Consider the following 13,132-nt stretch of genomic DNA (forward strand, 5'->3'; position numbering starts at 1 on the left):
TAGCTGAGGCTGTCTGCGAACCGAAATCCTCCTGTCTCAGCCTCCCAAATGCCGGGATTACAAGCGTGTGCTACCATGCCCAGTTTAAGATCCAATAAATATTGTAGGGGACAAAAAGCTTTCCTTCTAACCCTCTTTTGTTCAGTAGTATGAGGCTTACAAATTAAACCAACAAAGCCAGATTAATGCAGAAAACAACATAGATTAATTATTTGATTCAGTTTTCAGGAAGGAGATACCAGGCTGTTCCCCCTGGGATCAAGAGCAGAATTTTTCTAGTATAGTGGCTGGCACTGTACCTGGAATTAGCTCAAATCCCAGGTGTGCAACATATATATTTATGGTAGAACTCAGTGCTAAGTAAATTTAAAAAGAGCGATTAAAACTTGGGGCTAAACTGGGTGTGCTGATGCATGCTTGTAATCCCAGTAAAGCTCAGAAGTAGAGTATCCCTGGGTTCAATCCCCGGTTACACACACACACACACACACACACACACACACACACCCCTAAAAAACAACCTGGGGCTTATTATATATAATTTTAATAGGTGAAGGGGAGGGAGGAAAAGTGTTTACAGAAAACAATTAACTATTTGAAAAATATGAGTTTTTAGGAGAACAAACAGGAGATAAGAAAGTTTTTTATAATGTTTATCTATACAGTTGTGAGTGGGCTTTCTGTCTTTTCAACCAAAAATGAGCAACAGAAAGATTGACTCTCCAGAGAAAAGAGTATATTTAGGAATGGCAGAGAATTTCAATCTGGGGTGCACATTCTACGGCAGATAAGGGGCATATCCAAGGAGAAGGTGTGTATGTGTGTTACAGGGGATTGAGCATTCTACCTCCAAGCTATACCCCCAGCCCTTTTTATTTTTTGTTTTGAAACAGGGTCTCCTTAGGTTACTGAGAATCTTGCTAAGTTGCTGAGGCTGATCAGGAATCTGCAATTCTCCTCTCTCAGCCTCCTAAGTACTGGGATTATAAGCATGAGCCACCATGCTTGGTTCAAGGAGAAGCTTTTAAAGACAAAGAATCCAGGTACACTGTTTTGAAACAAAGACCACTGGTTACAGGGACTTGTTGCAGGTGTGAATTAGCTCATTGGTGGAGATAGGTATTGTTCACCGAGTATCCTTGTGTAAGTAGTTTATCTATAATATTTGGGTTTTGAATAATTTATTTGCCTAGTTCTCATCAGATGCATACACATAGAAAGCCTCTATTCATAGCCTCCTGACTCCATTTTGTTAGTGTTTGACACTGGCAGCTCCATTTTGATACTAATAACTGTAACAGTTCCCTTTAGGGCCATAAAACTCCCCTGAAGAAGGAATTTGGGGTAGATTTAATTCTACCTTCAGAGACTAAATGTACCTTGAAGAAGAAATAGCAGCCCGTTTCTCAGAAGTGGCTGTTCTTAGTAGGATAAAGGAGCTCCCAGAGAGCTTGTTTCTTGCATCTGTTGAATCTTACAGTTGTTTAGTTTCAAATAATTTTTATATCAACTCTGAAATTCCATGTGGTTCCCCTCAATATAAACCCTGTTTTTTAAAACAAATCACAAAATTCATAAGGAAACAAAGCACCATGAGGGAGAGTCAACAGAAACAACAAACAGAAACATCATATTAGAAATATTTCTTTTTACGCCGGGCATGGTGGTGAACGCTTGTAATCCCCACGCTTGGGAGGCTGAGACAGAAGGATCGCACGGATTCGAAGCCAGCCTCAGCTACTTAGTGAGGCTCTTAGCAACTTAGTGAGACCCTGTTTCCAAATAAAATATTTTTTAAAAAAGGTCTGGGAGTATAGCCCGGAGGTAGAAAGCCTCTGGGTTCCACCCCCAGTACCACCAAAAAAAAAAAAAGAAAAAAAAGAAATATTTCTTTTATTTTTCCAGGTCTGGGGATGGAACCCAGGGGCATTCGACCTCTGAGCTACACCCCCTGCCCTATTTTTGTATTCTTTATTTTGAAGCCAGGTCTCACTAAGTTGCAGAGGGCCTCACTATGTAGCTGAGGCTGTCCGCAAACCATGATCTTCCAGTCTCAGCCTCCCAAATCCGAATGCTGGAATTACAAGCATACGCCACCACGCCCGGCTAAAAATTATTTCTGATATCAAAATTGTCAAACCAGAATGTAAAGGGAACACATTTAGTATTAGTGGAATGAGAAAAAAGGAAAAAGTCTTGAGAGAAAGGAAAAAGTGAAAAAATAATAGGACCATTCAACTTGTCTTTCTTTTAAAATATAGCTAATGTATATTTGTTACTGAAATAATATAATGATATATGTATGCAAAGATTCTAGCAAAGCAAAATGTAAGAAAATTTGAAGTATTAAAAAAAATAAAACTATTGTGTTGGATACCTTCAAACAGAAAGCTACGCACTATTTAGCATACCCTTTAAGATGACCTGATTCTAGATTGATCTATTTTACCACTCCGTAAATGGTAGAGAACTGATGGCAATACAAAATAATTCTTGTCTATAGGCATGCAAATGAATTTTGTCCAGTTGAGGGACAACAACCCCTTTCCACACCCTAGAAAAACCAGCTTTGTATTCATTTCAATATTTCTGATCTATAAATGTGTCTGACTTTAGAATTCCTCTGAAACAGTTGTAACATTGTTAAATTAAACTAAGTTTAAGCATCCTAAGGATACTCTTTGATTCTTTTTTTTTTTTTTTTTGGGTGGTACTGGGGTTCCTGGAAGCCCTTCTACCTCCGGGCTACACTCCCAGACCTATTTTTATATTTTTATTTGGAAACAGGGTCTCCTAAGCCAGCGCAGGGCTGGCTTCGAACCTGTGCGATCCTCCTGTCTCTGCCTCCCAAGCGCGGGGATTACAAGCGTGCGCCACCATGCCTGGCCTCTTTGATTCTTGATTCCACCAACTAATTATAAACAAACTGAAAGTCTATTTCAGGAGCATATATATATTTTTTTATGCTGAGTATTGAACCCAAGACATTTTACATGCTAGGAACCAGCTCTACCACTGAACTACAGCCTGCAGCCCCAGGATCACAGCAGCCAAGCTTCAGTCAGTCACAAGCAGCTAACTGATCAGGCCACGCTCAAAGAAGGAAAATGCTGAGGTGTAACCCGTCAAGCTGTCTCTGTACCTCACTTCCTGTTTCTGGCCACAAAATATTGCCTGACCGTGATGAAGGTCAGAGTTCTCTGAATAGTTTCTAGTTCTGAGGGCTGCCTAATGATTTGTTCTTTGCTCAGTTAAAGTCGATTAAATGGAAATTGTCTCGAATTCTTCTTTTAACCATATATACCAAGTCCTCTCATTAACAGCATGTTTATTTTATTTATTTATTTATTTATTTTGGTGGTACTGGGGGTGGAACCCAGAGGCTTTCTACCTCCGGGCTATACTCCCAGACCTATTTTCTTTCTTTTTTATTTTATTTTTTTAATTTTTATTTTTTTAACAATTTTTTAATTGAACATAAATAGTATACATTTACACTATATTTGGTGCCCTCTCCTCCACGCCCCCGTTTTCCCTTCCCCCCTCCCACCAATGGTTGTCCAGGTTAACCATGTCTTATTCATAATTTTACACATGTTCAGGTGTAGACCCTCATTAATCAAGATCAGCCTTCCTCCTCTCCTATCTTACCATCCAAACTTAGCTAGTATTTCCCCTTCAATATCTGGAGTCCCACTGGTATCCTTTGTGTTTCCTAGTTTGGGCATATTAGAGGAAACATATGTATCTTCTCCTTCTGTGCTTGGCTGATCTCACTTAACATGATGTTCTCCAGGGCTTTCCATTTTCTTGCAAATGATATAATTTTGTTCTTCTTTATGGCTGAATAGAATTCCATTGTGTGTATTTCCCACAGTTTTGCTATCCATTCATCTGTTGATGGTGATCTGGGTTGGTTCCATATTTTGGCTATTACAAATTGTGCTGCTATGAACATAGGTATGCATATGTTGCTGTAGTTCTCTGAATTCAACCCCTTTGGAAAGATACCCAGGAGTGGTATAGCTGGATCATATGGTGGATCTATTCCCACCTTTCTAAGGAATCTCCACACAGATCTCCATAGTGGCTGAACTAGTTTGCACTCCCACCAACAGTGTAAAAGAGTTCCTCTTTCCCCACATCCTCGCCAGCATTTGTTGTTGTTTGATTTCTTTATGCTTGCTACTCTGACTGGGGTTAGATTGAATCTCAATGTAGTTTTGATTTGCATCTCCCTGATGGCCAGTGATGAAGAACATCTTTTCATGTATCTATTAGCCCTTTGTATCTCTTCTTTTGTGAAGTGTCTATTTAGTTCATTTGCCCATTTCTTGATTGGGTTGTTTGTTTTGCTAGTGTAGAGTCTTTTGATACCAGACCTATTTTCTATTTTCTATTTTATTTGGAAACAGAGTCTTACTAAGTTGCTGAGAGCCTCACTAGCTGAGGCTGGCTTCGAACCTGTGCAATCCTCCTGTCTCAGTTTCCCAAGCACGGGGATTACAAGCGTGCGCCACCACGCCCGGCTTTAACAGCATGTTTAAAAAGCCTAGAATCATGTCACAGAACCAAACTGAGGAGTGATGGTGCACATCTACAATCCTAGTACTTGGGAAGCTAAGACAGGATCTCAGCAACTTTGTGATACTGTCAGCAAATTAGCAAGACCCTGTTTCAAAATAAGAAATAATATAGGTCTGGGGGTGCAATTTGGAGGTAGAATGCTCCTGAGTTCAATCCCAGCACCACCACAAAAAAAAAAAGGTCTGAAACCCATGCTCATTTTATTTCTATAAGAAGTCACTATTGTACCATTTTTAATATTAAAAAGTTTGTTCTTTAACAAGAAATATAAAAAAGTATATTGTATCAGGTGTGGCAGCTCATATCTGTAATCTCAGTACTTGGGAGGCCAAGACAGGAGGATCACAGGTTTGAAAACAGCCTAAGCAAAGTAGCAAAACTCAGCCACACAGCATGACACTAATAGGGTCTGGGTGTGTAGCTAGTAAAATAGGACTAGGTGTGTAGCTCAGAGGTAGAAAGCCCCTGGGTTCAATCCCAGGTACCACACACACACACACACACACACACACACACACACACACACACACAGTATAGTGAGCCAAGTGTGTTGGAGCATGCCTGTAATCCCAGTACTTGGGAGGCTGAGTCAGGAGGATCATAGATTTAAAGCTGATCTTAGCTATTTAGTATGAGCCTCAGCAATTTAGCAAGACCCTGTTTCAAAAAAAAACAAACATTTTCTTTTTATTTGTATTTATAAGGGGAGGGGTCTAGTTCAGAGGTAGAAAACTCCTGGGTTCAATTCCCAGTACCAAAAAAAAAAAAAAGTGTAATGACACAGTCTCAAGAGTGGAAAGCCTCCTCCCTCCTCAACCCTTGATTAACTCCCACCATCAGGTATCCCTGGCGGGCAAGTTGGAGAAGAGGCAGTGATCAGTGAGAGGCCCCTGGAGCTCACATTGTCACCCAGAGCATGCTGCCCTCCTCCTGAGCAGACTCCGTGGGCAGCTGTCCAAGCCGCTCTCAGGGTTGGCAGTATGCCCAGTTCTCTTTGGCACAAGGCTGCCTGAGTTCACATCATGGCTCTGCTACTGGAATCTGAGAGACTGTAAAAAAAAAAGGAGAATAACACAGCCTACCTAGTGGGGGTTCTTGGGAAGATTAAATGAATAACATATAAATCAATTGGGAAGAGTGTCTGTCTTATTGGTAAAAAGCAAGTTTTAGCTAACACTATTATTTTTCCTCCAACAGTCCCTATTATTAGGATAGACACTGATACATGAAATCACACAGTCTCTGTGCCCCATATGTAGTCAGCAGAGATTATATTTGGTGATTTCTCAGTACTCCTAAAGCTGGTGGACAGCACCGCTGCTGAGTGTAAGTGGGAGCACCCCAAAGGAGGGAGCCATTCATGGACTGGCCAGGGGTGTCCTGAAGCAAATGAGGAAGACTTACAGCTCCAGGTTCTTCTGGGCATGAAAGGCTCCAGGCTGCTTTAGCAAAAGAAAATCCCCTAGGCTGCCCCAGGCTGTGAGTGGTTCTCCTCCTTGAATTGCCTTCACAACACTCTTTTCACATCTCTAGTGTGTACTTCTTGAAACCCTGACACAGTGGCCAGCATATAGTGGGCGCCCAATTCATTTGAAACACAACACTTTGTAATTACCAGGGAAAATGCTTTAGGAAAAATAATAGCTGTTATTCATACTTTTTTTGTGTGTGTGTACTGGGGATGGAACCCAGGGCCACTCTATCTCCAAGCTACACCCTCAGCCCTAATTTATTTTTATTTTGAAACAGAGTCTTGCTAGGTTGAGAGCCTCACTACCTGCTGAGGCTATGCTAGGACCTGTCTCAGTTCCCACGTACTCGGAATACAGGTAGGCACCACCATGCCTGGCTCCATACACTTCTTTAAAAAGCATTTTCATTTGGGAAACTGACACAGGAGGATCACAGGTTCACAGCAAGCCTCAGCTACTTAGTGAGACCCTTTGCAACTCAGTGAGATGCTGTTTCAAAATAAAGAATAAGCCAGGTGTGGTGACACATGCTTGTAATCCCAGCACTTGGGAGGCTGAGACAGGAGGATTGCACAAGTTCGAAGCCAACCTCAGCTACTTAGTGAGGCTCTCAGTAACTTAGTGAGACCCTGTTTCCAAATAAAGTATAAATATAGCCCAGAGGTAGAAAAGCCCCTGGGTTCCACCCCCAGTACCACCAAAAAATAGAAAGAAAAAAGGAAGGAAAGAAAGAATGAAAAAGAGAGAGAGAGAAAAAAAGAGAGAGGAATAAAGAAAAAAAAAGAATAAAAAATAGGACTGGGGGTATACTCGAACGTTTAAAAAAAAGCATTTTCATAAGCCAAGAGTGGTGGCACACAACTGTTATTCCAGTACTTGCAAGGCTGAGACAGAGGATCACAGGTAGTTCAAGGACAGCCTCAGCAACTTAGTGAGGCTGCATAACAAGACCCTGTTTCAAAACAAAACCAAAAACAAGCCGGCATGGTGATACATGGTTGTAATCTCAGCATTTGGGAGGCTGAGACAGGAGGATCATAGTTTGCCAACAGCTTCAGCTACCTAATGAGGCCCTTTGCAGTGCAGTGAGACCCTGTTTCAAAATAAAGAATGGAAAAAAAAAAAGGCTAGGGGTATAGGTTGGAGGTAGAGTGCCCTGGGTTCCATCCTCAGTATTGAAACTAAAACAAAAACAACCCCCCAAAAGAGGGGGCTAGGAATATAGCTCACAGAAAATGACCCTGGTTTCAATTCTCAGGACCCCCCAAAAATGACTTTTCATAAACCATATTTCTTAAACTATCATGATTTCTTTGATTATGAAGCAGGAAATGTAATCTTATTTCATTTCTCAGGAAACAAATAAGATGAGGTCCGGAGGGCTTGAGTAAATGGCCAAGGTTAGCATAACTAGAAGGTGGAAGGATTGTGCCTTGAATTCAGGTTTCTGGTTCTAAATCTCAGGTGTTTCTCTTGCCTGGGGTAAAAACTGGGAAGCTCTTGGTTCCTTTCTTCCCACCACCCCTCATTTGCCCTCTACCCAGTCAGACAAAAGATGAGCAGAGCCTCCTAGAGAACCATAACAGAGCTACTCTTCCCTGGGTCTCACTGCTTGGCCTATAACAAGCCACCCCACACCGTCCACAATCATGGTGAGGAGCTTCTATGCTGAGAGCTGAGGAGGGAAAGAAATAAGATAGGTGAGACACTATGTTCCAGCACACCTGGGAGGGGTCGCCTGGAGAAAGGGAAGGAGGCAGCAATGGCCAGAATGAAGGCAAAAATGTCAACAAACTCTCAGAGCCAGAAGTTATAATGTGAATAACATAGAATTGCAAAGAAAGCTAAAGTTTGACCCAGCTGCCCTTCCCATTCTTAATATCCCCTGATAGACCGTCTTATGGCAAGAAAGAGCTTGGTAAAGCCTGGCTGTATCTTGAGCTAGGGGACACCAAGTAGAGGAGGCAGATTTCCCCTGTAAGGGGTTCCTCCTCACCTGGACAGATGGGCTATGCTGCTGGGTTTATGAGGGGTGAAATATGGGAAATGGGGTGGAAAGAATCGCTGTGTGTGCCGTCTCTGTAGGGTACGCCTCAGAATCTCTTCTGGCATGGCTGTGAATTATAGGTTTTATATCACACACATAATGTGTGTGATTCTGTTAGTGCATTTAATGCTGAGAATTACATCCACCATAAGACTGTAAGTCAGGGAGTCAGTGGAGGGAGGTATCAAAGAGACTCTGCCTTTGACAGGGGGTGCGGGAATACTGTCACTGCCACCAGCAACCACAGGGCTGGCCCACCTCCCTCTTCCAAAGGGTCCAGCCTACGCAGGTTATCTTTGGTTCACGGGCAGGGAAGGAATACCCCTTGGTCTTATATGAAGGCTTCTAACTACCTGAAGTGTATAGGAATTTATTTTTCAGTAAGAAGCCAACAGACCCCCCTCCCCTCTGCCTATCTTGTTCCACGCAGCTTCTCCATTACTGTCCTCTCTGAGCTGCACCAGTTTTCAGGACCCTGCCCACCAATGGCCTGGCAGCTGTTCCCTCTGCAAAAATTTTGGTCCCATTCAATGTCAGCTGCATGGCTGGACAGCTCCTCTGCTCCCAGAGACGCTCCCAGGAACTCCATTTTCCCTTTTCTCAGAGAAGCCTGGGGTTGCCTCCATCCTGCCCATGTCAGCTGACCACTAGATACTGCTGGGCCTAAATTAATTCTTACCAGAATGAAAGGAAGCTATCATTATCTCTATGATTCTGATGGGGAAACTGAAGCTTCTTCCAGGCCACATAGCCAGCAAGCAACAGGGCCAGAGTGTCTTCACAGACCTGACACTTACGCCTATGATTCCCACTACATCCTTCGGTCTCTTAGTATTTTTGGCATCCTGAGGATAAGGACTTAATATTCTGGTGCACCAGTGCCAGCGGAGGCAGGGGACAATTGGGAGTTGTTTGCAACCCCTCCCCCTCCTGGGAAAATAAGTCTGCTTGTCCTCCAAGGCTTCCCATTCAGCGTGAAGCCTGGGACCTTGTATTTTAATGAAATTTCCCAGAAATTCTGAGGTGAAGGCCTAAGGAAGGCACGCATGCTACTTGCACCAATGGATTACAGAGGACCAACTCTCAGAGCACATTGTATTTCTCATCTTATTTAACCCTGTTGGAATTTTTTTTTTTTTTGTACTTGAGATTGAACCCAGGGGCAGTCTACCTCTGAGTAATGCCCCCAGCCCTTTTTATTTACTTTTTTTTTTTTGAAACAGGGTCTTGCTAAGTTGCCAAGGCTGGCCTTCAACCTGCAATCCTCCTGTCTCAGCATCCCAAGCACTGGGATTACAGGTGCATACCACCATCCCAGGCTGGGAGAAAAAAAAAATTATACCCAGTTTTAAAATGAAGAGTCTCCTGGAAAGGAAGCTCAGTGGTAGAACACTTGCCTAGCACATGTGAGGCCTTGGGTTCAATCCCCAGTACTGCCAAAAAGTAAAATACAACGAAGACTCTGAGACAGAAGAACTTTAGTAAACTGCACCAAATGCCACCATTGGAGAGCGGCAGGTCAGCGGGTCTCAGAGGGAATGTGGCCCCAGAAGCTGTAGGCTTAGCTGCTCCTCCACTTTGCCTTTGGAATAGCCTGCCTCATTATAACAGGGTCTTCAGCAGAATGGCCTTCCCTTTGGTGAAATAAATTACCCTGTGGGAGTAATTGACTGACCAAAACTGAGGTTGATAGGATATTTTAAGACAAGATTTTTGATATTTCTCTCCTCTCTTAGCCCAAGTCAGAGGCCATGGGCAAGTCACCTGCCTCCTCCGTGGATGGCCAGTCCTGCTGACTCCTGTAGTCACCTCCTATTCTTTTCTGGGTTTTCTGATGACCCTCAGCCCCCATACAGTGTTGCTCCCAGGAGTCAACCAGAAAAAGTGGGTGGGTGAAAAGCAAGAACACGGAGAAAGATTAAGAAACAACCACTTTATTGGGAAGCAGTGATACTGTTTTAGGTCTCAAAATTTGCCTGAAAATAGACCATTCAGTCATTCAGTTAATAATACATTATATGTAAACACCAAACAATCATGTGTGTTTTATGCAAAAGTCCATGTACATTCTGAGACATTTGGAGATGGTGTGAGAACATCCTAATATAGCCCAGTGGCTTAGAATTAGGTGTTGAAAATCATTCAGACCTGAGTGTTCAGCACTGGCCCTTCTGATACCAGCTATGTGACCTCAGACAGGTTCCTGACCTGTCTGTGCCTTGGTTTCCTCCTCTATCAGGCTTCCACTTCATGAAGACTCCGTGAGGACTGAGGAAGACACAGTAGCTCCCCTTTCATGGTGGCTCTGGAGGGAATCGGTGACCCTAGTGGCACCCATTTCTCTTCTCTGCTTTCTTCCATTCCCTTGGCAACGACTTACCTCCTTCTCTCCCACACAAGAACACCTGATTCAGTGCCATCTTTTCTTCCTTCAAGGCATCTAGCCCAAAGGACTTCCCTCTCCTCCTGTACAAGAGGAGTTATGTTCTTGGCTTTGAGACAGATTTCTTAAATTGTCTTCCGCAGTTGCAAGTGACTCAGCCATTGCTTAGGGATTTAATTAACCAGCGATAGGAGGCTCGAAAGAGACAAGCCTCTGAGGACTTTCTCCCTTCCTGGGTTGGCTGTGAACAGCGTGGGAACGGAACAACAAGGAGCCTTCCAGAACTACACTGTTCGATACAGTAGCCACTGGCTTCATGTAGCTGTTGAGCACTTGAAATATGGCTGTCCAAATTAAGAGATGCTATAAATATAAAATATTTACCAGATTTTGAAGAGTGATATAAAATATAAGTATCTCACTAACTTATTTATTACAGATTAAAGCACTATATCAACTTGTTTGTTTTTACTTTTTGAAACGTGGCTACTAGGCCATTTAAAATTACTCATGTGGATTGTGGAGGGTGCTTTTCTAGAGTGTTCACAACTTAAGAACTTAATAACATACTGATACATTTTTATTTTTGAGGTACTGGGGATGGAACCCAGGGGCATTCTACCTCCAACCTATACCTCTCACCATTTTTTTATTCTTTATTTTGAAACAGGATCTCACTGAGTTGCAAAGGGCCTCATTAGGTAGCTGAAGCTGGCCTCGAACCACGATTCTCCTGTCTCAGCCTCCCAAATGCTGGGATTCTTTTTGAAAGCAAGTTTAACATTTATCTACGTCATAGTCCATTTTGTGATGCTGTCACAGAATACCTGACACTGGGTAATTTATAAAGAAGAGAAATATATTTCCCCACAGTTCTGGAGCTGGGAAGCCCAAGGTCAAGGTGCTGGTAGCTGGCGAGGGCCTTGCTGCTGCACCCTACAGGAAGAACACTGGTGGAAGGCAGAAGACTTGGCTTCCTGTTTCTCTCTGTCTTGCTCTCCAAAGATGCCACAGTTGGAGAGTGGCAGGCCAGGGCATCACAGAGGCAATGTGCCACTAGAGGCTATAGCTTTAGCTGCTCCCCCACTTTGCTTCCGGAGTAGCCCTGCTTCTCCAGAGAGAAGAAGCAGGTAAACAGAGAGAAATAGAGGCTTCCAATTCCACAAGCTCTTTCTATAAGGACATTAATCAACTGGGCATGATGACACACGCCAATAATCTCAGCACTTGGGAGGCTGAGACAGGAAGATTGCAGGTTCGTGGCCAGTCTCAGCAATTTAGTGAGAACCTGTTTCCAAATTAAAAATAAACTAGAGCTGGGGATGTAGCCCAAAGGTGTAAGGCCTTCAGGTTACATCCCAAGTGGCTCTTGTCTTTCAGGCCTGGAGCACTTCCTTAATGGTTTCATTCCAGCTTAGTTTGCTCTTTGGGCTTTTTACTGCTGGTGTGAGTATTTGATCCAGCAACTGTGGCCTTGTGTGGCTGGATTCTGTGTATGCGTGTATGTCTGCTCTTCCTAATCAATTGTCTGTTAATTATCTATTTTTGTTAGGCATGCCTGAACACAGTACTTGGGAGGCTGAGACAGAAGGATGACAGTTTCAAGGTCAGTATGCAGTAATTTTTTTTTTTCAGTACTGGGAATTGAACCTAGGGGCATCCTACCCCCTAGCTATACCTCCAGCTCTATTTTTTATTCTTTATTTTGAAACAGGATCTCACTAAGTTGCAGAGGGCCTCACTAAGTAGCTGAGGCTGGCCACAAACTTGCACAATCCTCCTGTCTCAGCCCCCCAAGTACTAGGATTACAAGCGTGAGCTACCATGCCTGGCTAGTATGCAGTAATTTAGACCCTGTTTCCAAATAAAAAATAAAAAGGGTTGGGTATGTAGGTCAGTGGTTGAAAATCTCTGGGTTAAATCCCAAGTAAACCCCACCCCTTTGCCCACCACACACACACACACACACACACACACACACACACACACTCCATTCACAAGGGCAGAACCTTCATGACTTCAACTTCTTTCGTTAGACCCCATCTCCCAACACTGTTGCACTGGAGGCAGTTTTCTGATTGGGCAGTAGGGTCACAAGCTAGTCAGTGTTTAGACAACCAAGGTTTGCATGACTGGAGTAGAGCTGAGCTGGGGTATAAGTGGGAAGAATATTAGCTTGGGAAGCAAGAAATCGGGTTTTGAGCCGTGCTGCACCAGTAAATAGTTGTGTGACCTTGGGCACATTACTGCCCCTCAGTGGGCCTCAGATTTTTTTTTGGCATTGAGGATTGAACCTAGGGACATTTTACCTCCAGGCCATACACTCCCCCACCCCCCTGCTTTTTTTTTTTTTGAAACAGGGTCTTACTAAGTTGGTGAGTCTGGCCTTGAATCTGTGATCTTCCTGTCTTGGTCTCCAAGTACTGGGATTATAGGTATGTGCCAATGCACAGTAGACCTCAGATTCTATTATTATTATTATTATTATTAGTAGTAGTAGTAGTAGTAGTAGTAGTAGTAGTAGTATTTTAATGGTACTGGGATTGCGCTCAGGAACATTCTACCTCCAGGCGATACCCGTAGCTCTTTGGTGGTACTGGGGGTGGAATCCAGAGGCTTTCTACCTTCAGGCTGTACTCCCAG

The sequence above is a fragment of the Muscardinus avellanarius genome (genome assembly GCF_963383645.1).
Source record: "Muscardinus avellanarius genome assembly, chromosome: 7".
Taxonomy (NCBI): Eukaryota; Metazoa; Chordata; class Mammalia; order Rodentia; family Gliridae; genus Muscardinus; species Muscardinus avellanarius.